Consider the following 25,897-nt stretch of genomic DNA (forward strand, 5'->3'; position numbering starts at 1 on the left):
AAAAATTATTGAAATGAGTCCTTCTCTTAAAACCATTATCTTTGAAAACAGTCTTTTTTAATGTTGCAAAAAAAAAAAAAAAAAGATTGCCTAAGTATTTTCATACTAAAACTTTAAAGCTTTTTCTTGATTTTTATGACCAAAAATACATAAGTAATTCAACTGCCTACCATTTAAACAGAGTGGTCCATCACTAGCTTCCCTTGATGCTAAGCCCCTAGGAAAAGGCCCATAGTCCAGCCAGGACACTGCACACCTCAACCTCCCCTGTACACTCCCGAAGCCTGAGATTTTAGCACGCACACCGAGTGAAGAAGTCCGCCTACTCTGGTCAACACCCGTGTTTTCCAAACAGCTTTCCCCTCGCTTCATGGAGTACACGAAAACTCTAGGGAATCTACTCTGGGAAATTCTAGCTCTGATTGTGAACTCACCAGAAACACGAACTGTAGACACAGTTTCGGGGATTTACAAAACTGATACAAAAGCTTGAAGCAGCAACCGCCGGCAACTGGAGACAGCAACATCCGCCACTTGCACACTCAATTGCACTTTTACTATACGCCTCACAGAGCGGTCCGGTGTGGCCGGCCTCTCCACACCGGCCGAGACAGCGTTTGCGCCTCCCACACAGCCTCACGCCGCCCACCGTCCTCTCGCGAGACCTGCCGGAGGAGGGCGGGGCTTTCCCGCCTTAAATGCTCCCACCTGCTCATTGCTCAGTCTGCCATCTTTTTTCTCTCCCAGCTGATTTTGAAAGTTTGGAGGAGAATGAAACCTAACAGAACTTTCTGAAGAAATAGTCTGCTGGCTCCGTGGACTACAGGCTATGGATAAAACTGGGCCAGGGTAAGTCTCTCCCTGTCCCTGTCTGGGCCTCAGTTTCTCCAGTGGCCAAAGGAAGGAGTGGATGATGTGGCTTCTGAGTCTCTTCTAATCTGAGCATGTATAAAATGAATGGGTGGAAGAAGATGGTTTATTTTATCTCAGGCATCAGCTTACTCCACTCTCGCGGAAGGCCTCTGCAACCCAGAGAGGTGAAACAACTTGCCGGAGGCTAGGAAGCTGATTAGAGGCAGAGCAGGGACTGGAACTGGCATGCCTGTGTCCTAACTCAATGGTCACGTTTTATAGGCACACTGTACATGCATTATGAGCACATCTATGTGGATACCTTACAAGACGGCATATTCTGAAGATTGTTATTGGGCTCTGTCAAAGTCACTTTCCTGTCACTGGGACAAAAATACGTTACACCCACAATTTAAGGAAAAGAGGCTTATTTTGGCTCTAGTGTCAGTCCATGATCAGCTGGCTCAAAGGCAGAAATAGTATGGTAGAAGGGCATGGCAGAGGAAAAGTGTTCAGCCCATAACAGCCAGGAAGCAGAGACAGAAGTAAGGAGCTAGGGGTGAGAACACCACAACCTTCCAGGTCACACCCCCTTCCAGGTCACGCCCCCTTCCAGGTCACACCCCCAGGGACTCATCTCCAACCAGGCCCACCTCCTAATAGCACGTTCACCTATGATTAATGGATTAATCCACAGATGAGTGGCACCCCCATGATCCAGTCACTCTCAAAACACATGAGACTTCTGGGGAACATTTTAGATCTAAGTCATATAAGCTCTGACATTTCCAAAGGTTTCCATGCATGTTAGAGGTGCTGTGCGGCCAGTATGGAATGTGAGGCAAGAGTTGGCAGGCAGGCATGGGGAGGTAAGAGCTACAGGAATCACACAGAGGATCATGTCTTCTCCTCCCCAGTCTCTGCATCACAAGGGCTGATGCCCCTTGCTTAGCTTGGCATTGCCACGCCCAGCCTGGCTGCATGAACTGATTCCTGTCCCAGTCCAGGAGTATCAGGAAGGACTGGGCACTGCCAGCAGATCAGCAGTACTTTGTCCTTGACTCTTTGTTCTGACTTTCAGTTGATCAGCTTGATCTTTTGCCCTAAAAGAGCTGTCAGACTTGCCAACTTCAGGGCTTTCCACAGCTTTCTCTGTCTTCATCCCCTGTATTTCCTCTCCTGCCATTTCACTCAGTGCTTCTTTATTGAGCCTCTCAAGATCCAGTCAGCAATTTCCCCCTAAAGCTGCCCCTGCAAGTTTCCTTGCTTGGGTCAAATTTCCATGCCTTCTGACTACTGTATTTTTTTTTTTTAAGTATTTGTACCTGACTCCTAGTCCCTGGCTTAAAAAAAGAAGAAAATTTTGGTTGTTTTTCCTCCTTTCCATCCATGCTGCCGACAGCATCTCCAAATGTCATTTTCACTTTTATTCACTTCTCCATGAAGTACACATTGCAAGCTAATGAGAGGAGAGGGGAATGTTGAGATAGTGGAAATCCATGAAGTAGTACCGAGTATCTTCCAATCCCTAGTTTCTTTTCGGAATCTTTATTAGTACATGTTTGCCATACATTATGATTACGTTCACGGTGGGAAGTTGGTGCCTACATAACACATCATAATCCTTTTTTCATCCCTTTCCTCTCCCCTCCCGCCCTTCCCTCCATCTCTTGGTCCAAATCCCTATTTTCAAAATCTGTTTGATCTTTCCAGAAACGTCACTCCCAGCCATTCAGATGACATTCTTCCTTTTCACCACAGTGGGCAGGTTGTACCAGTTCCAGCTCCCATCCCAGGAGGACCTCCTGCCAGCCTCCTTGATATCTGCCCACGGCCACAGTCAGCCCCAGCACCATCTGAACCCTGTGGTGAGGTGAAGATTCAGTGCTGCCTGCATCTGTATCAAAGGGTAGAGGGGCTGGAGTGAGCCACTCCTTGGGATTTCACTGGGAGGGAGGATGCTGAGCTACTGCGGGAGTTCTGGGGGCTGGGCTTGGTGGCATTGCTTCAGTCACTGTTATTTTTGGGATGGAAATTTTAAAATGTATGACAGGACAATATAAATCCATGAAAGAGCTACACCGCCATGGGTTTCATCCCCGCTCCCACAGCAGATCCGTGGTGATGCTTTTGAAAAGTGGGAATGTACCAAACGCACCCTAGACCAATGAAATGGAAACTCCAGCTGTGTAGCCCAAGGACACAAGTCTGGTTGGTGCAGATGCACAGGCAGCATCAAGAGGCAGTGACAGAAGCTGACACGCAGAGCCTCTGATGTGACACAATACAAAACACGCAACATCACTAAGGAAGTGTTTTGGCCAAAACTGTCTAACCTGGATCCAGCTACGAGAAGACAATGTGCCAGAGCCAGCTGGGGACATTCTGTAATACAGGTAGCCTGGACTCTTCAGGGAAGTCAATGCCATTAAGAAAAAGTCAAGGCAGGCAAAATATTTTAGATTAAAGGCACTAAAAAGACATAATTCAACACATAAACCTTGATTGTGGCTCAGAATTAAAACACATTTTTTAAAAATCTTTAGAAACAACTGGAGAAATTTGAACACAAGATGTAGATTAGATGTTACTAAATCGTTAGCTTTTTCTCGCTGTGGTGAGGATGTTGTGGCTATGTTTGAGAAGTTACTTACACAAGTGGTCTGCTCAAGAGCCAAGTGTTTCCAGTGGTTCTCCGTAAAAGGCATGTACATGAAGGAAAGGTGGCATTCTTTACAGTCTCCCGAATCTTAGCATCTTTAGCACCCCAGCACCTCAAAGCCACTTCCCTTCCCACTCTTCTCTGGCTCCTCTTCCAGACTAAAACCATGAGTCCCTAAAACAGTGGATCTCTGACTCTCGTGTCAGCCCGGAGAGCTGGTTACAGCAGTTTCTGGTCCAGAAGTACACATGAAAGACACCAGTGGTGTTGACACTGCCCACCAGGGACCCTCCTGGGGCACTAGCCTCCAATCCACAAAGCTACACCCTCGTCCTTTTCCAGGAAGATTCTTTGCAATGTGACAGTAGCGCCCACTAGGTGGCAGCATGCCCTCATGAAAAGAAACCCCTGCCAGGAAAGGAATTTGAACCTGAAGGCCCTTGACTGGAAACTCTGAAGTCCCAGGGAAGACAGAGGTGACTGAGGAAGAGTATAACCATTCTTTATATTTGGGTAGTGCTTCAGGGACATCAAACTTTCCCATACTTCACCTCAGCTGAAGTATAGAACAGCCCTGAGGAAGTTGTATGTGAGAGACACAACAACAAAGTTCTGGAAGGGTGTCCGATGCCAGAACACTGGTCATTCCTGAGATCAGTACAGGGCCCAGGACCTCCTGCAATCAGAGCTGTGATCTCTCCCTCTTTACTCTCTGTTCATCTTTACAACTTGTGAGAAGCATCCTCTAATTATCCCCTCTCTGCAGAGAAGGAGAAGTGGCCAGTGGGGTGGGAGGAAGTAAAATACCTCACACAATTAACAGTGAAGCTAGAATCTGAACTCAGATCTGTCTGACTCAAGATTCCACTGATCCAGAGTGGTCAGCAGACCTGTGTCAAAGCAGCACCTGCAGTAGGTGATGTAAGGTACTCACCCTCATGCAGCGGCCAGGTCAGGAAAACCCAGGGGCCACAGGAAGCCCACCAAGGTGAGTACTGTTTACAGATGAGGTAGTGTGGCCCAAAGGGGTTGATTTGCTTGTCTAAGACCACAGCACTTTAAGTGGTAGAGCAGAGATTCATTCACTCCAGGTCATACCCGCTGCTTTCTCATACCTCTCAGCCCCAAATTTTCTGAGCCAAAATGTTAGAAACAGAAAATGTCCCAAGCCATGTGAGACATTCAGTGGTCACCTCATCCCGTGTCAGATCTTTAGGGCCTCCCTTTTCAAACTCCGGCCAAACAGCATCCTCTGGCCCTCGGAACCCACCCCCTCATCCCTGTGCCGAAATAGGCTTTGCTTCTCCTACACTGACCCAGAAAAAGGAATTCAGATCATTTTGCACACTGAGGGAGGACCTTTCAAGAAAAGTTGCTGTAGAAGGCCAAAGAAGCTTCCCCATGACCCTCATTGGTCTGCACATCGCTCACCAAGAGGCCCAGTGTGAGGGCAGAGCCAGACACTTCACGTGGGGCTGGAGGCCTGCAGGTGCGCTTCTTGGGCCTTTGCAGCACCCTTACACACACAACACCAATTCCCTGGGCAGTCCTTTTTGTTCTTCCGCAGAATCTAGTCATAAGCCGGTGCCCCTGTACCATGGCTATCACTTCCTGCTGAGTACACTTATATAATACTATGCACTCCTCTGTGCTGCTCCTAAAGCCAGCTCACATACTTGCTAAAAACGAAGGGAGACAGTATGCTGAAAAGAATACTGAATGTAGAAATCTGACTTTTAAAGTGTAAAACCTCAGTTTCAGCTTTCACAAGCCGGAGTCGAGAGCAAAAACTCTTCATTTCCCTGGGTTGGGCATCAGCTCGCTATCTTTACCATGAGAATCATAGCTCCAGTGTCAACTAACAAAAATCCTAGGCTACAATGTACAGTTTAAAAAAGTACAGGTTGGGGCCGAGGATTTTGCTCAGTGGCACCACTCTTGCCTTGTAAGCACAAGGTCCTGAGTTCAATCCCTGGTACCAAAAAAAAGTACAGGTTGAACATTCCTGATATGAAAATGTAAAATCCAAAATAGCCCCAAATCTGAAACTATTTCAGTGCCAAAATGGTGCCAAGAGTGGAAAATTCCGCACTTGACCTCTTGTGATGGGCCACAGTCAAAACACAAGTGCACCAAAAATATTGTATAAAATAATCTTCAGGGGCAGGGGATTTAGCGCAGTGGTTCTGCCACCTGCCTCGCAAGCACAAGAAGCTGAGTTTGATCCCTGGTACCAAAAAAAATAATAATAATAATCTTTAGGTGATGTGTGTAATGTACATATGAAACTAATGGATTTTTAGATTCAAGCCTCATCCTCAAAATGGCTTATTGTGTATGCTCAAATATTCCAAAACCCAAAAGACTTCTGGTCCAAAGCAAGTCGGATATGGAATGGATGCTCAACCTGTAATGAATCATGGAAGACATTTTTTTCTAAAATTATTTATCCTAAGTACAAGTGTTAAAAGCAAGAATTATATTATCTGGTGGAGATTTCAGTGATGCAGAAGCAATACATATAACCACCCAGAGGAAGAGTAAAAAAATCAGTGTTTTACTACTTTCTTTGTCCTTAGTCCTGGAAACATTGTAGAAGTGACTTCAGTGTTGGTTGAATGATGGAACCTGAGGCCCTCTTGTTCTTTCTCCACTGATGAGAACTTCCCTGGAGTGAGACCTGACACTGTAAATCTGGCCGTAGAGTCCCCTGGCTGCTGAGCTCTTTCAACCTTGTTGGGATGGCACTGGTTAAACCAGCTGCGGATGGCTATTCTCACTGCTAACTAACCGGCCATTGCAGTCACCTGAGCAACTTCTCACAAATGCAGATGCTCAGGTCTCAGCCCAGACCACTAAATCAAAAGCTCCACAGAGCAAGACCTGTGCATTAGCATTTTTTTACTTCCCCAGGTCATTCTAGTAGGGCCACCAAGGTTGAAAACCGATGTCTTAGCAGAAAGGAGCTTGGACTTTGCACTACTTTGGGATGTGGAAAGAATTCTCAGTTCAACCTCAAATTCGTTTGCTGACCTTCCCTCCAGGTATGGGCCCCAAACCTTTTCCTTCAAGCTACATGAACATACACCTGGACGTCAGCCCAGCATTCAGGCCCACCCGACACACCATATGTCTAAATATTTGAAAGTTATAAATTAAGTTAAAAACTGTCAAACACAGCGTGTCCTTTCCTCCTTACTTGACAAATACAACTTCTGTAACATCGATTTCAAAAATACTTGCAAAGCAGAAGTTTTTGTGTGACTGGAAGTTTGCACAATAGGGCAACTAATCACACAGATCTGGTTCCACATCTCAATGAGCTGATGTTTCTTGAGTTCTACAGTAAAGGCACACCACAGTTAAGTAGTTATTATGTATTTTTATATGTATTGTCCTTTACCTCAGCCAATCTCTGATTACATTGCTATAAGCAAAAAGCTTCGATCATGACTGATTTGGTAATTTCAGTGTACAGAAACACTCTGCTAAGCTAGTAGCCATTGGAATTTTCAATTAAATTCTTAAAGCAATATTTAGATTGGAAGTAAACCAAAGTTCTATAACCCAATCTCAAACATTGTAATGGGACCAAATATAGTAAATGCATGTTGTCATTAGAAAATATTTCCATTTTGTTGTACAAATTACTATTATTTATATAGAAATGTTTAGCGCCCCCGTTAGCACAATATCTGGATTGATACACTATTTTATAAATTCTTTTTTTTTTCTGATACCAGGGGTCAAACTCACGATCTTGCACCTGCAAGGCAGGCACAGTGCCACTGAGCTAAATCCCAGGCCCTACCATTTTATAAGTTCTTTTAGACTTTTCTGGACTGGACTACAATAAAGAAAATTTTAAAATAGCAATATGTTAGTTTATTGGTTCATATTTCTTTTCAATCAAGACAATAAGCAAGCAAGGTGTGGTGCACACCTGTGATCCCTGCACTGAAGAGGCTCAGGCAGGAGGGTCACAGCAAGTTTGAGGCCATTATGGGCTACATAGTGAGTTCAAGGCCAGCATGAACTACAAATGAAACCCTGCACCAAAACAAGCAAACAAACAAACAAACAAACAAAAAACCTATATCGGCACTCTGGGAAACTGAGAGAGGAGGATCATCATCAGTATTTCAAGCGAAGTCACTAGTTAACCTAGTGACTTAGCAAAATCTTGTCTCAAAATTTAAAAACAGACACCAATTTTCTTTGTTAGTGTTTCCCTCTCTTCAATAAATACCATCAATTATTTGCTACTTATCTTTTTTCTCGCAAACAATTATTTGTTTCCTTTTTTGTCTACCAGTGAATTTATGTTCTGGTCATTAATACCTCCTCCAACTAAAGCTGATCTTCTAACACTGGTGATAACTGGTAGAGAATTCACAAAATATTTTGGGTTAGAACTTAAAAGTCAGTTTCTACAATTTCTTTCTCCAACTGTAAGGGTTCTGGTGTAAAATGAAATATTGGATGCTCTGTTGTGTGCATCCCAGGATTGTAATCATTCCCAAGGATGAGATTATGTTCTGAGGAAACATTCTCCTGCCAGAAGGAAGACAGGGTGAGTGTCTTCTCAAATCAATGTCCAGAAGCACAGCAAAACTTTGTGTTCAACTTTCTCTTCCCATTGGGATCTTCTCATGAAAAGAGTGTTCTTGTCTCCCAGGGCTGAATAATTCCTGTTCACATTCTCATTGTTTTCATCATTAGGTCTTCGTTAGATAAATACTTGGCAAAGTGCTGTATAAAAATTTTATTTGGTGTGGTCTAATAAAAGCATACTCCCTTCTATTTTTATTTAGTATTGCTTTTTATGATTTTATTGCATTATTTAAATTTACTGTCTACTGTTCAAAGGTTTAAGCAGATCACCTCACTGATGATTTTCCATTCCTTTTTAGCATTTAAATTTTACCTTCCTATATTTTTTTAATTAATCTTGACTTGTATCCATTCTCAGTGATAAAAAGGAATAAAATTAAATGTGATTCTTGGGCAGGGAATTTAGCTCAGTGGTTCTGCTTGCATTATTTAAATTTACTGTCTACTGTTCAAAGGTTTAAGCAGATCACCTCACTGATGATTTTCCATTCCTTTTTAGCATTTAAATTTTACCTTCCTATATTTTTTTAATTAATCTTGACTTGTATCCATTCTCAGTGATAAAAAGGAATAAAATTAAATGTGATTCTTGGGCAGGGAATTTAGCTCAGTGGTTCTGCTTCCTGCCTCACAAGTGCGGTCCCAAGTTGGTTCTGCTTCCTGCCTCACAAGTGCAAGGTCCCAAGTTCAATCCCCAGTACCAAAAAAAAAAAAAAAAGAAGTGATTCTTTTTAAAATTTACAAACTTTTATTATATTTTGTCAAAAAAATTTGATGTATGTCATCACTATTGTTTTTTTTAACTGAGAATTGAACCCAGGCCCCTCACACTGAGTTACATCCCTAGGCCTTTTTTTTAAATTTTTTATTTAGACACATGGTTTTGGTAAGTCACCTAAAAGCCCAAACTGGTCAAACTTGTGATTCCCCCATCTCATCCTCCCAAAGTATTGGGATTATAAGGATGTACCAACATGCCCAGCATCAAATTTATTTTAATATTATTTTAATGTTCAAGATTATCTATGAAGATGAAAGGACAAATATATTAATGAAAGTTAATGGATATAAATTTTTAAATGACAGTAATAATTTAATTTTCTTAAAATTTAACTTGATGGCCTTTCATATATTTATAAAATGATGCACCCTTTATTTTAAAATGCAACAGAGCCCAGAAATCCTAGCACCCATAGTCTCTGTGGCTGCCTGCTAACTGTGAGTGGATGCTGTGCAAGCTCTGTACCTCTACAGGTGCACAGACACCTATAAGAGAAAGAGCAGTTGTTTGCTGCTGCAGGTGTTTCTCAGGCACTGGATGCAATGACTGTAGATATCACACTGATTCCTGAATCCCTTCAGCACCAAGAACTGGAAATTAGAGGGAAGCAAAAACTGGAGACCGGGCACTTTGGGGAACTACCTGGGAGGATCTATATAGCACGTAAGCTATTTGAGATTAATGTTTTCACCAGTTCACTTTCACACTCCCTACATTTCGAATCAGAATCCTTCCCTGACGATTGTACCTATGCATCCCACAGTCCTTCCTTGCCGTGACTGCTTGTCATTTCAAGGACCCACCACTGGGGTCAAACAGAGACCATGCTGGAGCCTGAACAGAGCTCTTTGGAGCTGTGCGTCACACAAGTGGGAGGCAATGCTAAAAGCCACCCCTGAATGCCCTTTCTCTGAGTGTTATCAGCCTTCCAGGGTCTTCTACTGCCCTCCTGCCCTGGCCTTGCCTTTCCCGGCCATGAGAAGGGCACCTCCTGATCCTGCCCCAAAGAGCCCCGTCTCAGCTTTCCACGCCCGAATGGCACCCTGATAAGGAGCCACCTGAAACCCCCACCTGTCCTTAGCCTGAGCCTCCCAGCCCTGAATACTTTGCCCAAAGAATATTCTTCCTTCAGTATCATTCACGACGGTGTCACCACACCTAGACTCTGCTCTGGCATTTCTAACTGACGGAACCATACCAGGCAACATGCACAGACTGACAGCAGACCGCCAGTGATTTGATGACTCTAAGTCCACATTTTGTTGTCGTTGTTTTACTATTTGGAAGCAGAATAACAGAAGAGTTAAGAATAGGAACATTGGGCTGGGGATTTAGCTCAGTGGTGCTGCCGTCTGCCTCACAAGCACAAGGACCCGAGTTAGATCCCAGGTGCCAAAAAAAAAAAAAAAAAAAAAAAAAAAAGAATTGGAACACTGATCACCCCGGGCCTGGGTTAGATTCCAATTCTGACTCTTGAAGTCAAGTTATGTATCCTTTCTGACCTTCAATTTTCTCACTTGTAAAATGGGAGCAATAATACTTACCCAACAGCATTGTTTTGGATCATATAAACAGGGACCTGGCACTCAGTAAGCACTACCTAGCTATTGCTTTAGCATTTAATGTTTGGTAACATGTTTAGGAACAATCTTATTTTATACTAATGAAGATGTTATACCTCTTTCTTCATGCTTAGGACATGCTATTTATCACAGATAACTTTCCAAACCAATTTTTGGGGGGGAAGGAGAAATTATACTAAAGGTTCTAAGTTTGCATAATAAAATCAATGTAACTTAACTGACTTCTCATAGAATTACAGCATCTCTAAAAGCCAGCATCAAGCAGCTGTCAGCAGCTGGACTCAAGGTTAGGGGGGTGGCCTACAAATATGCTATGCACACAAAATGCCACGTCTGGATGTCTACAGACCTGAGTTAACTGGGACCACATTTCTGATGTGGTCCACAGATGTCTGGATGGCCCGTGTTGGCTGGCATTTGAAACAGCACAGATTGCCACCCCATGCCCTGCCTGGCACCTGCTTTCTCTCCCAGACCCTGCTCTGCACAGCAGCTGCCCATGACCCAGAGTTAGACTGGATACCACCAGCACCCCTGACAGCAGCCCCAGCACCTGTAACTTGTGCTTCAGAGACTCATGTCCTCTGGGCCCTGTTAAGAAATCCAGGTTTCTATAGCCCCCTACCTTGGTTTGGTTTGCTCTTTCTTCTGCCACTGAGAGTGTGTCCTTGAGGGTCTGCAATACCCAAATACCTCGGGTGTACAGTTACACTGTATGAGGAAAGGGAGTCATGTGCCCGGGGCTATGATCTGTCTCCACAGGACACAAACAGGTTGGTCTCATCCATTTAGTGAAACAAAAGCCAGTCAAACCAGTTGTTTGGTATCATCTGGACCAAGGACAAATAAACTAGAAGACAGATGGTGACCAAAAGAAAGCGAGGTCACCCATTTGTGTAAACCATGGGCCCTATTCCAGGCCTAGCATCTTCCAAACACATGGCGCACATTAAAAGCTAAGCTTTGTCCGACCAGTTTGTCCCATTGAGGCTACGATGATTTTCAACCAAGGGAGCCCTGTGAAGTCTGGAGTAGACCCTGTAAGAAAGGGGCCTCTCTGCATGGTCCCTAAGAAAGCAATTGTCAATTTCTCTGCCCTTGCCCTAGATCAGAGCCTCAAAGGAAATCTTTGGTTTAATATTCTGTGATAAAAGAATATTAAGTAAAGACTAGCTCTCTCATGCTAACGTGCTAGTATTGGAAGACCAAGGCCTTCTCTCTGACAAAGTTCACCTCGTGTTTGTCCACTCACTGAAAAGAGCCGGAATTCACATGTTCTTACTTTCCCCCACTGGCATTTGTCCTTTGTCTCTCTCTTTCTTTCCCCTCCCCTTAGCGTTAGACACAGCTCATTCAAATGGTAGACATGCTTGATACATTTTCACGTGCTTCTTTGAAAATGAATTATTTGCAATTCTGGTTTGCTTTGTGGTAACAGGGATCGAACTCGGGACCTTGCATTTGCTAGGGGCAGCACCACTGAGCTAAATCCCCAGCCCTGCAATTCTTATTGTAAATATTTTTTAAGATTTGAACTTACCAATGTTTTATCCTGAATTACTATTTTGGTCTTGTTTTTTTCTCTTTTTTTTTTTTTCTTCTTTTTTTGGTACAAAGAATCGAACTCAGGGCCTTGCACCTACCAGGCAAGCACTATGCTGCCGAGCTACATTTCCAGCCCCCTGAGTTGCTGTTCTTATATACTGTTTTTGTTTTGTTTTGTTTTGTTTTTTGGTTTTGGTTTTTTTTTTGGTACTGGGGATTGAACTCGGGTCCTTGCGCTTGCAAGGCAGGCCACCGAACCACTGAGCTAAATCCCTGGCCCTCTTATATACTGTTTTTTAAAAACAGTTGTTCCATGAGAAAATACTTTTCCTACACATAAAATTGCCTTCTACTCAATTTATTTGCAGGATTTTGAGCAAGTAGACTGACTTTCTGAGCATTGTTTGCCATCCTTTTTATTAAAAAAATTATATCTTGCTTGATTTTCATCTTCCAAATCTTCACATTCTAAAGCCACATCCACGAGCCTAGAATGATACAGAATATGCTCCCTTGCCCTTTTTGAGCATCTCTTTAATATATAAAATCTTACCCAAAATACAAAATAATATTTGACCAATGTTTAAAACCACTGCCACAGAGCTGAAGATTCTCCTGTGCAATTGGACTGCACGACTTGGCCTTCAGTCCTCTTGCATTTAAAGTGACCAAACTTGGTAGGCCATTTCTGAGGTTCTCTGCACTCAGATGTCCATTTCTCCTTCATCTCTCCTGAAGGGCAAAAGCCACCAGAATCTGCCTGCTGATGGAAAGGGATGAAGACCAGAGAAATCATTAAGCTGAACGAGGGAAATGGAAATGTATAGAGAGGAAGCTGTTCCAGACCCAGGTAGGAAAGACTTGCAGCGCAGGGCAGCATGAGGTGGGAAAGAAGTTGCTTCCCGTCAGCGCCTTACCCTCCAAACACCAGCACACATGCACACTCCCCACACACGCACACACTCGCGTGAACACACACCACAAGCACCCACACAAGGATAAACGGTGACTTCTGCTCAGCTGAGTCTGGGCTTGGGAGCGGCCGAGGAGGTGGTAGGGTGGCAAGGGAGTAAGAAGAAAACAGCAGGGAGCTCTGTAACAGAGCTCATCGAGCATCCTGGAGGGCTGGGAAGGAGGGGCTGAGATGATTCTGGGGGTGGAAGCCCCAGGAAGACGTGTGCAAGTTCTTGGCGGGGTGTGATGGTGATCTGCCAGGCTCCACTTTAGGCTGGGACAACACTCACCTAACCTCGCGGTGTCACCCTGGATCCGGAGGGAAGTGGCTGCCTTGACTGGCCAAGGCTGACCGTGGGGCGAGGCAGGTGTGGAGGGCTGAGCACGCTGCTCATACACAGTGCAGGCTCAGCTCACCCTGTGCAGACATCCCACGAACGACCACAGTAGACATTTCAGTGCAGGCTTTCTAACACTTGCGTTCTCAAACCTTAAGACATTCTCCACTCTTCGGTTGCTAATGTGAATCACACTTGGCCATTTTGTTGAAGGTCAAGAAACGTTGCCACCTACATCAGAGACATGCATCTTCTCCTCCCTCCTTTTCCTTTTGAAACGATATCCAAACCCCAGTGGTTTCATTGCCTGGGAGAATGCTGGACCACACACAACATCTGTAAGCACTTAATTTTCCAAATGGGAGGCGGGCACCACAGATGCAAAACTTTAAAAAATAAACACTAGAAGAATATTTCTCCAGCAAATATGAGAGCCTCAAATCCAGGTGAGTAGGTGGGTGGCAGCTGGTGCTAGGTAGCTAGATGCAGTCTGCGCAGATCAAAGCTGCATCCTGACCTCCGGACCAAAAAAAAAAAGGTCCTTGAAGGACTGCAACTCCCCAGAGGAAGGAGATTCGGCCTGAGGCCGGAAGTGAGTGTTTACCTGTGTCCAGGCTGGAGTGCAGGCCGAGCACTTTCTGTTCTAGAATAAGCTTCATTTTTACTTGGATATTTTCCCTTTTGGAAAATTATTTGACTTTTGATTACCTCTTGCCTCAAGCCCTGCTTGGGGCCCATTTAGGATGGGGGGGACTCCCGTCCTGGACCCCCAAGCATAAGTACTGCCTCCTACTTACCCACCAGCCCCACGGCTGGACTGCAAGTGACAAGAAGCCATGGCCTGGCAGAGGCCAAGGCAGACACAGCAATGGTAAAGCCCCAAGCTTCAGAACTCTGCTCAGGCAGCTACTTTTCAACCCACTTCATGGAAGGAGGCTGCCAGCTTTGAGGGCCCCCTGCCCAGGGAAGAAAGCCAGGTTACTGTGACTATCACATTTCTGGAGTATTGGAAGCAGGGCAGGCAGGACACCTAAACTGAGATGGGAGGTGTAATCCCAAAACAGGCACCAGTTCAGAAGAAGCACTTGGTGCACACTGTCTGCTTAGACTTGCAATGGAGTGGAGGAAATTTAAGAAACAAATAGTACAATGAAAGAACTCTATTGCTGTGGCCAGGTGAACCCCTGGGAAGTACTAACTTGTTATGTTTTATCAGCTGTCAACATCTTATTGATAGTTTTTCAGTTTCATCCCTACGGAATGGTATTCTGCAGAGAGGCTCCAAAAGACAAAAGCTGAGGTTGCCAGAAGAAAGGGAAAAAGGGATAGATAAAGGAAATGGGTAGGAGGAAAGAAGTGTGGATGTGAGAATTGCAGTCCCCAGATGAAGAGGGCTCCCACCTGGCGGGGGAGGCTAGGAAAGACAAGACAAGAAAAGAGGTATCTTGGAAGGAGAACCTGGTGAGGTAGGGCTGGAAGTCCCAGGTGTGGTGACCACCAGGCGGCGCTGCTCCCCCGTCAGCAGACCTGGGACTGGCGGAGACTGAACAGGACAAAGATTTCAGCAACTGCAGGGGATTTCACCCACTCTCCTGCCAGACCCCAACTCTCAGACTCTTCCTTAAGGCCTTGAGATCTCCCCTCTCGGCCTCCTGTGAATTGTATAAAAGGATTCTAGAAGTATCCGTTCCTATGAGCCTTTTCCTGACATTGCCTGGCCAAGCAGCCATGGGAATGGTGGAGTGGAGAGGCCCCAGCAGCCCCCCAAGTCTGCTCCCCCTCGAGAGGCCAGGCCCCCAGAGGGGTGGATGTAGGAAGTCACCTCTGCACGCAGGCTGCTAATGGGACGGTTGGGGCAAAGGATCAGGATGTCCTCAGAGTCCCACTTCACAAATGCGGAAGCTCTGATGCCCCCACATTCCAGAGGGGACTGCTTGCCCCGGCCCTCCCTGGCAAACAGCAAACTCAGACATGGAAGGACACATTCGGCCAGCACTGCCAGGCCCTTGCTCTTAAGAACCCTGAAGCGGAGCCTGGCCATGCTGTATTCCAAGAGCTGGTCCCTGTGTCTGAAGCAGCACCTGTTGTCTAGGATCAGCACTCTCATGCCTACAGCAGACACCTTGACAAATTCCCTACCCTCCACGGCTTCTCTATTTTCAGTTCTGCTGCTCAGACAACAAAAGCCCCTATCACTACAGACTTCCTCATGTTGCCTTTTCTGAGATTAGGGCTTAGTTACAGTTCTGGTATTGGTTACTGCTCAGGTCAACTGATGCTTCCTGAGAAGATTTCAAGGAGACCTGGGTCCTCATCTCAGGATGGATCTGCACAAACGGAGATTCTCTCAAAAGGCCAGTGTTTGTCTACTCTTGCTTTTCAAGGGGGATCAAAAAGAGGCAGGCTTGCAGAAGAAGTGGGTTCGAGCTCTGAGATAATTACTGCAGCCTGTGAGGGCACTGAGACCTGTGAGGCCAGCTCAGGTCTGGCTCTTGCAGGTAACCACTGAGGTTTTAGCCCTGGAGACAAGAGGAGATGCCGGCAGGGCCCGGGCCCAGTCCATCCCTAGCAGGGTCTCCCCCAGTAGGCCCCCCCAGAAGTCCCCAGCCTCCCACCCAGCCTCAGGACAGAGGAGCAAGGTCTAGAATATAAGACCATGGTCAGATGACAGGAATCACTGCTGATGCCACTGGGGGAGTAGGAAATTCTGGAAGCAGGCTGCCTCTGACACACTCAGAGTGTGGGGCAGAGAGGACTGGAGAGCAGCGGGAAAGCACCCAGGAGTCTGGGAGTCATGCCTGAGCCTCTGGAGCCCACATCTGAGGAATACGACTTAATATCAGCTTTGAGTGGTGCTACCACCGTCGCCTCTGAGGTTTAACGGAGGCACAATTGTTACTGACTTGAAAGCATGAGACCTAATTCCAGCCCCCTCCTCCCTCCAGTGGCAGGCTGAGGCTCCACATCCATTTCCTGCCTTGGTCAGAACTGGCTCTGGAACGAGACAGGCTGGCCCATGGCTTCAACTTGGCAGAGGCAGAGCAGGGTGGGGAGGCTGAGGTGAGAAAGGGCAGGCAGAGGGACATCCAGAGGAGTGACACATGACCATCTCACCCCACCCAGGACCTCCCAGACCCTGGGCACATGCCAGGGGAGGGTGGAGGTCACTAGCATATGCCAGTCTTGTGGCTGTGACACCGAAAACCTGTGCTAACCCCCACCGCCTACTCTGTGACCGCTGGCCGCACAGCCATTCCCTCCAGGAAGAGAGCCGCCCTTTCATACCACTCGGCTCCAGTCATGAGGATGGTCAGCTCTGAAGAGCTCACAGAAGAGACAAAGACACAGAGGCATCATTGGAGGGATCCTAGCAGATGTCAGGTTTAACTAAAGCCCTACATTTTGCAATGATGGTTCAGAAAGATTAAGGGACCTCACAGAGCAAGGTCTGGTCTGTGACTCCTGCTTCTGAGGCCTAATTGAGTGCTCCTTCTCTGATGCTAGAATCTTCGAGAAAGAGGTCACGAAGCAAGCTGCTCTATCAAAGTTCACCAAAAAAAAAAAAAAATCAACTTCTGAACTGTAATAACTGGGTAGTCAGTGTGGCTGTTCACAAATAAGCACACCACATGCCTTTTCACTTAGAGTAATCCTGAAGGCCAGGCATGAAGAGATCAATGGCTCACACTTCTCTAGTTCCCCCTGTCTTCTCTGAGAAACGAAGCCACATCCTTGCCTCAGAAGGATAAGGCATCCACGTATGCTGTAGCATCTCCTCAGTCCTGAGGTCAACTTCCCAATGGACGGAAAAGAACGCAGCCGAGGAAAAGGCCCCCAGACAGCCAGTGTCACCATCTCAAATTCAGGTGCCTCACAGGGCTCACAGGAAGGCCCCTCACACTTATTCCTTTAAATTCTTGTTCCACAAGCACAAGCTTATGCTTGGAGTTGCTTTCTGTTTGTTTGTCTTGCTTTTTGTCCATGGAATATTAGAAGCAGTCAGCAAATGAGAAGGCACTAAACTGCAATGGCGGCTGGCTGGAGATTGGAAAAGTGGTGGTTAGCTGTAAAATACAGGCTAGCAAACTCCACACAAATAGGAGTCCCCAGAACCTGAAATCATTTTAGTGTGGAGGCAGATAGCATGCATATGCAGTAGACCTAAAGGTATGGCTGTGTGCCTGGATCATTTTTTTAAAAAATAAAAATGGGGTCTTTTGAATTCAGTAACAATGGCCCTGCCTCACCCAGCACATATGTTTACTTCTGTAAGTTCAGTATGTCTCCCATTTCCCCCAACTCAGGATCCAGGGCCCTGGGTCACCTGCCCTCCATGCATTCAGAGGCAGCAGGCAGATAAGAACATGGCTGTAAACTGGCATGAAAATCCTTCAGAGACAGTGTGGAGGTAGCTTCCGGGTAGGGGAGGAATGTCCGGCACCCTTGAGAACAGTCAGTTTCCAAGCTCCCATAAGCAGTTTAGAAGTTTCTATTTACCTCCAAATAGTGGCTAAGCCAAAGATTCTGCTGCTTTCTTGCCCATTTATTAAAGGAAGCCCTAAGAGCCCCTGTAGGCCACTGGTGAATGGATGGTAAATAAATAAACCCCGAGACACAGCTGTAGTGGTTTGAAAATAACAAATCACCTACAGAGTTTTGCTGATTTACACTCCATCCCCTGCCATGAGTCTGCTTCAGGGAGCCCTGATTGGGTCCCTATCATTTCAGATCATTTTTGCTGCCTGTATTCTAGGATGACATCCAACACTCAAATGAAAAGTCAAGAATCCGTCATTTCCACATGCCTGAGCATCCAGATGGTTGGCATCAGTGGATATATACTGTGTATCCATTCACTGAACAAATATTTACTGAGTGTCTGTTCCATGCCTGGCTCTCTGCTGGGCCCTGAAGACTCCAGACTGAGTAAGATTGATTATTCAGTCAACCTCACAAAACCAAATCATCCTGAAGCAGAAAGGAAACAGCAACAGTACATAGAAGCATTTCCATGCCTGGCACCACCGTTTTAGACACCACCCTAGGATATTCCTTTTTTGTTTCGTGGCAAGCATGGAAGATAAGTCAACCTTTACACAGATGAGGAAACAGAGACTCAGAGAGGTCAAGTGATTTCTTCAAGCCGCACAGCTAGTGAGGGTTGGAGCCAGAAGCCCAGGCCATTCCTTTTCACAGTCCTGTGACGGGAAGCAGAGAGCTCACTTGGCTGACGCTGCTGCCCTCTGGTTCCATCCCTTCAAAAATGACAAATTATTCCGAGCCTCAGTTTGTTCTTTGAGCTAGTGGGACCACAGTGCCTCTCTCAGAAGCTAGTCAGGGGAGTCAAAGGAAATAACAGATGCAGGGGCTCCTGGCTTTGGCTCCAACACACCTTAGGGGCTGAATGTTTTTTATGGGTGAGAGCTTCAAACCCTCTTCCACCCTTGCCTCCCACTTTCCACCATCCTCCCCCCGTTCCCACATCCTCCCAGAGCAAGCAGCTCATGATGTCCTAAAGCACCCACCCTGTCTGAGTTAGAAGGTGGCTTGGGTTCTCTGTGCACCCAGACCACAGCCAGTGTGGATAGCACAGGAGGACAAGGCACGCCCCCCCACCCCCGGGAGGTGAGAGTTTATCTCTGCAGGCACAGCCTGCCCATCTCTGAAATATGAGAGAGACTGTCCAGGAAGCACTGGAGAACTTTGCAAGATGCATCGTTCTTCAAGAACAGAATTATAAGGCTGGGGAAGTGCCACACACCCACCCTCAGCTCCAAACCTTTCCATCCTAAGGAGGAGCAACCCTCTGTATTCTCCATTTCCTCCATCTGGCCCTGTCTCCTACCCAATCCACTTTTGAGCCCTTGTCTCATGTAACTCCTAGGCCTGCCATGGTTCTACAGGACTCATGAGAGACTGATCTTGCTCTGTTTTAAACCTGAGCCACTAGTTTATGAAAAATACATAACGATCAAAAAGAAAACTGCATAACTATGAATCAAAGTCAGAGGGAGCAGAGTCCCCCAGGTTCCACCCTAATCGGATATCCCTGAAAAGTAGGAGTTAAGGAGCTGGCTTTTTAGATTAATTCTAGTTCTACTGCTTCTAACTGGTAAACATGGACAAGGTATTTGGCCTCAGTAAGCCTTGATTTTTCTCACCTGTTCAATAGTCCCTTCTTTAAAAGATTGTAGTAAAGTACAAAGACCAGCAGTCCATGGTCCAGGGGCCAAATCCAGCTCACTACCTATGATCTGAGAATGGTTTTTACATTTCAAATGGTTGAAAAAAATCAAGGCATTTTGTGACACATGCAATTCAAACTGCAGGGTCCATAAATAAAGTTTTATTGGTACACAACCACATAATTTTATTTACACATTACCTATAGCTGCTTTTCTACTATAACAGCAAAGCTGAATGCTTTTCCCCAAGACCTTATACCTCCACAAGGCTAAAATATTTACTCTGTGCCTCTTTTTCAGGGAATGTTTGCCAAACTGTGGTAAAGAGAAAAATAAAAGAATGCCTAAAAACCTTAGAAAGTCAGCTACCATTTTTCTTATTAATATGTAGCTCTTACCCAGCCATGCTATTTTTGCTACTTTGTATCTGCATTTGGAAATAAATTCCAAAGAATTTAAAAGCATTTCTAAATTACCTTTATTTAATTGCTTATTTACTGAAAAAAAAATGGCAGTACAAAGGATCGAATTGAGGGCCTTGTGCATGCGAATGTCCTATCGCTGAGTTACATCTCCCCAGCACATATAAAATTATTTTTTAATCATTGCATACTATCCCCCCATAGAACACACAGAAAGAGCTGGCTCTCCAGTAGCACTGCTAACACAGAATGCATTGTCCTGACCTCACTGAAAAGCCATCGAAGAGAGGGCCCATTCTGCCAAATGTCATCCTCTGTGCTTATCCTTATCAAAACACACAGTAAAAAGACCCCGCGGAGACGCAAATAATAACCAAGTCTTTAGATTTCATCCTACACCAGAACACTCAAGGACAAAGTACCTAAGAAACTCTGTGATTTGATCGTCCCTGTTTGACCAACGAGGACCCAGGTCCAGATGCAGTAAAGACCTTTCCCTAGCCCCTGACTCTCCTGCCACCCCCTACCTGGGCAACGTTCCCATGAGTGTGGCTGTCATTGGTTCTAATTGCCCTGCTTCCTTTCCTTTTGATGTTAAATCCTTGCCTCAAGTGTCCTGTCCTGGCGGTCACGTGATAGAACCTTGAAAAACAGTGTTATGTACGACTCCTGATTTATGAGATGTGAATAACCTTGGAAACAAATCACGTACATTTGTAAAAGAGCAGCATCTACTCTGCCCCAGCCTTCCCACTCATTACCCACCAGTGCGGCTCTTGAATTTCCCTAATCAGGATCAGGCCATGTTTAGCCAACCCCCTCCCAAGGTTCCAGAGCAGGTGAGAAAAACGAGCAGGCCCTGCTTGGAGCCCTGGGAATTGGCTCTCCAAGCCTCCCCATCCTACTGCAAGACAGAGAAGGCTTTCACTTTCCTCCATATCATGATACCAACCAAAATTACCTTTAAATGAGGAAGAAAGTCATTATTTAATCAATAGGATTGCGTCAATTGAGGAAAATTTGTCTCCAGTGTAAACAAGCGGAACGTCTTTGCGCTCTGTAAAAACAAGGTTAAATTACTTGCAGATCCGGTGCGGGGGAGAGATGCAGGAAGTGAACCTGAAGCCCGACACATTCAAGGTCTGGGAACCGAAAATAATAGGAATTGTTCGAGTTTTCCAGTGGAATGGAGCTCAGAAAGGGGCAGGCCTCTTTGCAAGACCGAGGACCTCTGTGCTTTGTCCTGTGCTTGTGAACAAGAGGAGAGAGAGGCGGCGATGGAGGAGAAGAGGAGGAGGAGGAAAAAGGACCACTACCACGATACGCAGCGACAAATGAAGGTAAAAGGAGGGCCAGGCCATCCAGTCCCTCCCAGGCTGGCCACTGAAGGGGCAGCGGGCAGCAGTACCAGGCATGCGAAGCTACATTAGAAGAAGCACTACAAGTGATTGTGAAATTGTTCCACTTTTATCTAACATGTGCACCGAGTGCCCATTCTGTTCCAAACGCGCGAGGAGTAGATGTGGCTGCCGGGCGATTCAGTGTTCACACTGGCCTGGGAGGGAAGGGCAAGAACAGCTGGAGGTCAGGGGTCAGTTCTGCTGGTCCTGAGACCACCGTCCCAGCTGTCTCTGGGCCACTCTCCTTGCGAGGTGTTCATCCTTGTGCCCACATCCTGGGGTCCTGGGGGTGAATACAAGCCCAACCTGCGCTCTGGGTATCCCATAGCCAGGACAGGAAGGGGACAGAGCATTAGTCTTGCCGGGGGTGGGGCTCAGCTTGTTCCAACCCTTGGATGAGCCTATTTCGCCTTCTGCTCTCCCCAAACCCCCAGCCCCCAACCATGGTGACTCAGCCTATTGGTGGCTAATACGATCGCTGACAAAAGAGGAGATAAAGGCGGCACAGGCCCAAGTTTCCTGCTTCCTGACAGAACTTCCCAGTGGTAATAGCTCCCAGGTTCTCCTCACCTACTCAGAAGACTCTGCCTGCGTTGAGTAACATTCGCTGATGCCCTCCCTTCGTTAATGCCAAGACCAAAACCAAGTAAATCTCAGCGGTGGACTTTACTGTCCTCCTCCCAGACTCTTCACCTAGCTCCAGTGCGGAAGTGTCATAATCTACTTCCTTCGGCAGCCATGTTCCCTGTGTCCTCAGCTGAGGAAAATTCAGTCACCACACCCACCGCTAGGCCCTCACTCAACCACCAGGGATCTGAGGAGGCCTAGGTCAAGGGCTCCTGGACCTCCTTCGGGACAGACTGTGGCAGCCTGACCAAGAGAACATGAGTTTGGGGCTGAGAAGAGTACTTTTCAACGTCAAAACAAAGTGAAATGAAACAAATTTGGCCCGAAAAGAAATAAAAGACCTCTCACATGTCGCCGAAGTGACAAAGACGGGGAGGCAGAGCAAGTGTGAGTCCTGGGGGATGTGTGGGGAACCCAGCTGGCAGAGGCAAGGATGGGGTGACAGGAGGGAGGCAGGACGATGATTCAGGTCGGCTGGGGACCCGTCAGAACGCTCCCCAAAGCTAGCACCGTGTACCCTTTGTACCGGCATTTCTCTGACCCGTCTGTTCCGCAGCCACGTTACCTTCTGAGTGTGCAAAAAAGCAGATATCCGTGCTGCCGAGAGGCTGGCTGTGGTCTGCGCGCCATAATGACAAACGCAAATAACAACAGGGAGGGGAGAGGGCCTTTGAGAGACCACAAGAGAGCCTTTCTAATTATGCCTCTGCCTGCCCCTGGAGCCTGCGTCTCCCTCCCAGGAGGTGCCAGCCGGCATGGGGTGCTGTCTTCCCCGGATGCGCTGATGGGTGGGCAGCTGCCTCGCACGCGTCTGTTCACAACCCTGCGCCGACTTCAAGGCGACCGTTACCGCGCCGCCCTCTTCTCCAGGCCAAACAGCTACAGTTCCTCTAGCTTTCTTCATGGGCCTGATTTTCCATCCCTTTAATCATCCCTGTCACTTTCTGCGGCAGTCTCCCCTCGGACCGCATCCCTCCCGGCGGTGGGCACACAGCCAGCTAGAACAGTGCGCTGCTCCGTGCCAAGGCGCTCCTCACGGGCCTGCCCTGCGTCCTGGGTTCTGGGGAGCTGGGCCCGGAACTGCGGCTGCTCAGGAGCCACGTGGCGCTCCCCACTCGCTCTCTCTGACCCTGACCGGAAGGGCACTAGAGCCAAGAGCTTCTTCTGAGCTGATTCTCACCATTTTCCTCTCCTCCTGCGTTCCCAGTGCCTCACCCCTACCTGCCTAACATTTGGACCCTGGGAGCAGCCCCCTCTCACCACCCGTAGCCAGTTTTGTGGGCAAAACACTGACTGGCCAGCTTCGGAAATGACTTTCTAAGTCAGATGGCATTCTTAGAAAGTCCTTACCCCGCTCACAACCCTCCGGTAGTCCTCTGTTGTTTTTTTGAAGCCACGGATACAAACAATTCGCCAGACTCCGGGCCCAGCATGCCCTCCCCACTCCTTTCTGCCTATGTCCAGGTTTTCCTCCCCTGCTTCCTCTCCCTCACCCTCTGCCAGCCCTGGACCCGTCCTCTCAGCATCTAGGACCCTCTGCTGGGTGAATGGATACATATGGGCCAAGGTTCTTTGGCTACAAGCAGCAGAAAGCAATTCTGACTGGTTTAAGGGACACAAAAAGATTGGAAATCAAAGGCAGAGACTGCAGAATTTAAAGAAAGCCTGATCCACAGGCCTTGAAAAGAAGGGAAAAGGGTGTCTCTAACGATCATTCTATCCCCCTGCCACTGATGATCAGCATCAAGCCCCTTCTATCTTAACCTGAATGATGCCATTCAGGACCTAGAATCTGGACCAGCTCTGTGACTGGGGGCACAGCCCTGCAACTGAGCACTCTGTAGTACCATTCAAGGTTAAGGGAGGGTGGCTAGACTTGACAAATAAAAATACAGGACGCCAGGCTAGATTTGAATTCCAGATAAAGCAATGAATAATTGTTTATATAAATATGCCCCATGCAATATTTCCTGGACTTCTCTTCCCCCTTTTCCTTCCTTCCGCTCTCGGGGAGGGTGGGCCTTCCCTCAGACCTGTGCCTGCGTCTCCTGTCTCCTCTGCTGCCTGCCACAACAAAACCCTGGCACCCACACTTGACAAATGTCTCCCATCCCCCCTCAGCATAGCTGTGGTAGTTCTTTCCCTTTAATTTTAAAGACATCTTAGCTTATCTTAAAACTATCCATTAGCTGACACTGGTAAAAAAGGTACCTCTGGCGTTTATTTACTGCCTCTCCATCTCTATTGAAGATAAAAACAACTTCTTTGTCTTCTCTCTTTCACCAAATACCCCCCCAAAAAAGCCTTAATAATAATTAGCCTTTTTATAACTCTTTACAGCTTAATGTGCATTTTCACACCCTTTCAGGGACATAATTCCTCAATGAGTTAAGTGGTTACCTGGCACAGATAATGCAGTCCCCCCCCTCACAGGTGAAAAAAGGTAGATTATAAAAGTGAGCATAAATCCAAAACTGCAGATCCAGGACTTGTTCTTTCTACTCGGTCAGGGATTAGCAAACTTCTCCTGAAAGCCCTAGCGCTTCAGGCTTATACACCATGTGGTCTCTGTTGCACCTCAACAATGCCATGGTAGCTCCAACTCAGCCATAGGCCATACATAAATGAGTGGAAAGGTAATCCAATGAGCTGTACCTATAGGAACAGGTCAATGGGCCAGACCTAGAGGACAGGTTACACTTTGCTAACTAACCACTGCTTTGAACCACATAGTAACACTTTTCAGTCTTTGTAATTCTATCAGTTTGTTTCTAAAACCGGGCATAGTGGTGCACACCTGTAATCCCAGCACTCCAGTAGGCTGAGGCAGGAGGATACCTTGTCAAAAAAAAAAAAAAAAGAAAGAAAGTGGGCCGGGATTTAGCTCAGTGGAGCCATGCATGCCTTGCAAGCACAAGGTCCCAAGTTCAATCCTCAGTACCACAAAACAAACAAACAAAAACAAAAGAAAAAAGAAAATGTGTCTCCAATTGGTATGCCACAATTTTAGCTTTACATCAATATGGCCTAGGGTGGGGCACATGCTTGTAATCCCAGCACTCTAGGAGGCTGATTTAGTGATTTAGCAAGACCCTATTAAAAAAATATGTTTGTAGCCGGGTGTGGTGGCGCACGCCTGTAATCCCAGCACTCAGGAAGCTAAGGCAGGAGGATCACTGTGAGTTCGAGACCAGCCTGGGCTACATAGTAAGACACTGTCTCAAAAAACCAAAATAAATAAATAAATAAATAAATAAATAAATAAATAAATAAATAAATAAATTTGGAGAGGGTTCTCAGGGTTCCCTAAAACTCTACCTTTGGGGGACACAGAATTCTTGAGAAGACCAGATCCTAAGCATTTTGAAAAAGTTGATCTCATGGACTGCTTTTGGGCTATGCTGAGATGGACACATTCTCTGTTTTCTATTTAAACCATATTAATATTCAAACAAAGCTGTACAGTTATAACTATCAAGTTCATGCTAAATTTTGCCAACATCTTTATGACTACTGTTTATAAAGACAATGTGGATCTTTGCCCCAGGCATCATGGTAAACTAAGGCAATGTCTCTGGGTTTCAGTTGCCTTATTTTTCAGGGAGTAATTTGGGCAGCTTGGTTTCTAGTTTCTTGGCTTTCAATAACACACACACACACACACACACACATACACACACTCCATGTAAAGTCCACTTAAAGGCTGGTTTCTCCTTCATGAGACATTGTTCATGTCCCATCTACTCCCATTGTGTGGAATGCAGTTTCTAGGTGCCCAATCACAATGCCTGAGGATTTGCACCTCCTGGTAGTCTAAACCATTGACTTCCTTGCCACAGATGATGTCACTTACAACTGATTCCATACCCTCACTCTCCCAGGGTCTATACCACAGCGGAATGGGCCACAAGAAGACTGTTCCAGCAGTCACTGC

Source organism: Fukomys damarensis, unplaced genomic scaffold (assembly GCF_012274545.1).
Source record: "Fukomys damarensis isolate Sample0158 unplaced genomic scaffold, DMR_v1.0_HiC HiC_scaffold_2, whole genome shotgun sequence".
Lineage (NCBI taxonomy): Eukaryota > Metazoa > Chordata > Mammalia > Rodentia > Bathyergidae > Fukomys > Fukomys damarensis.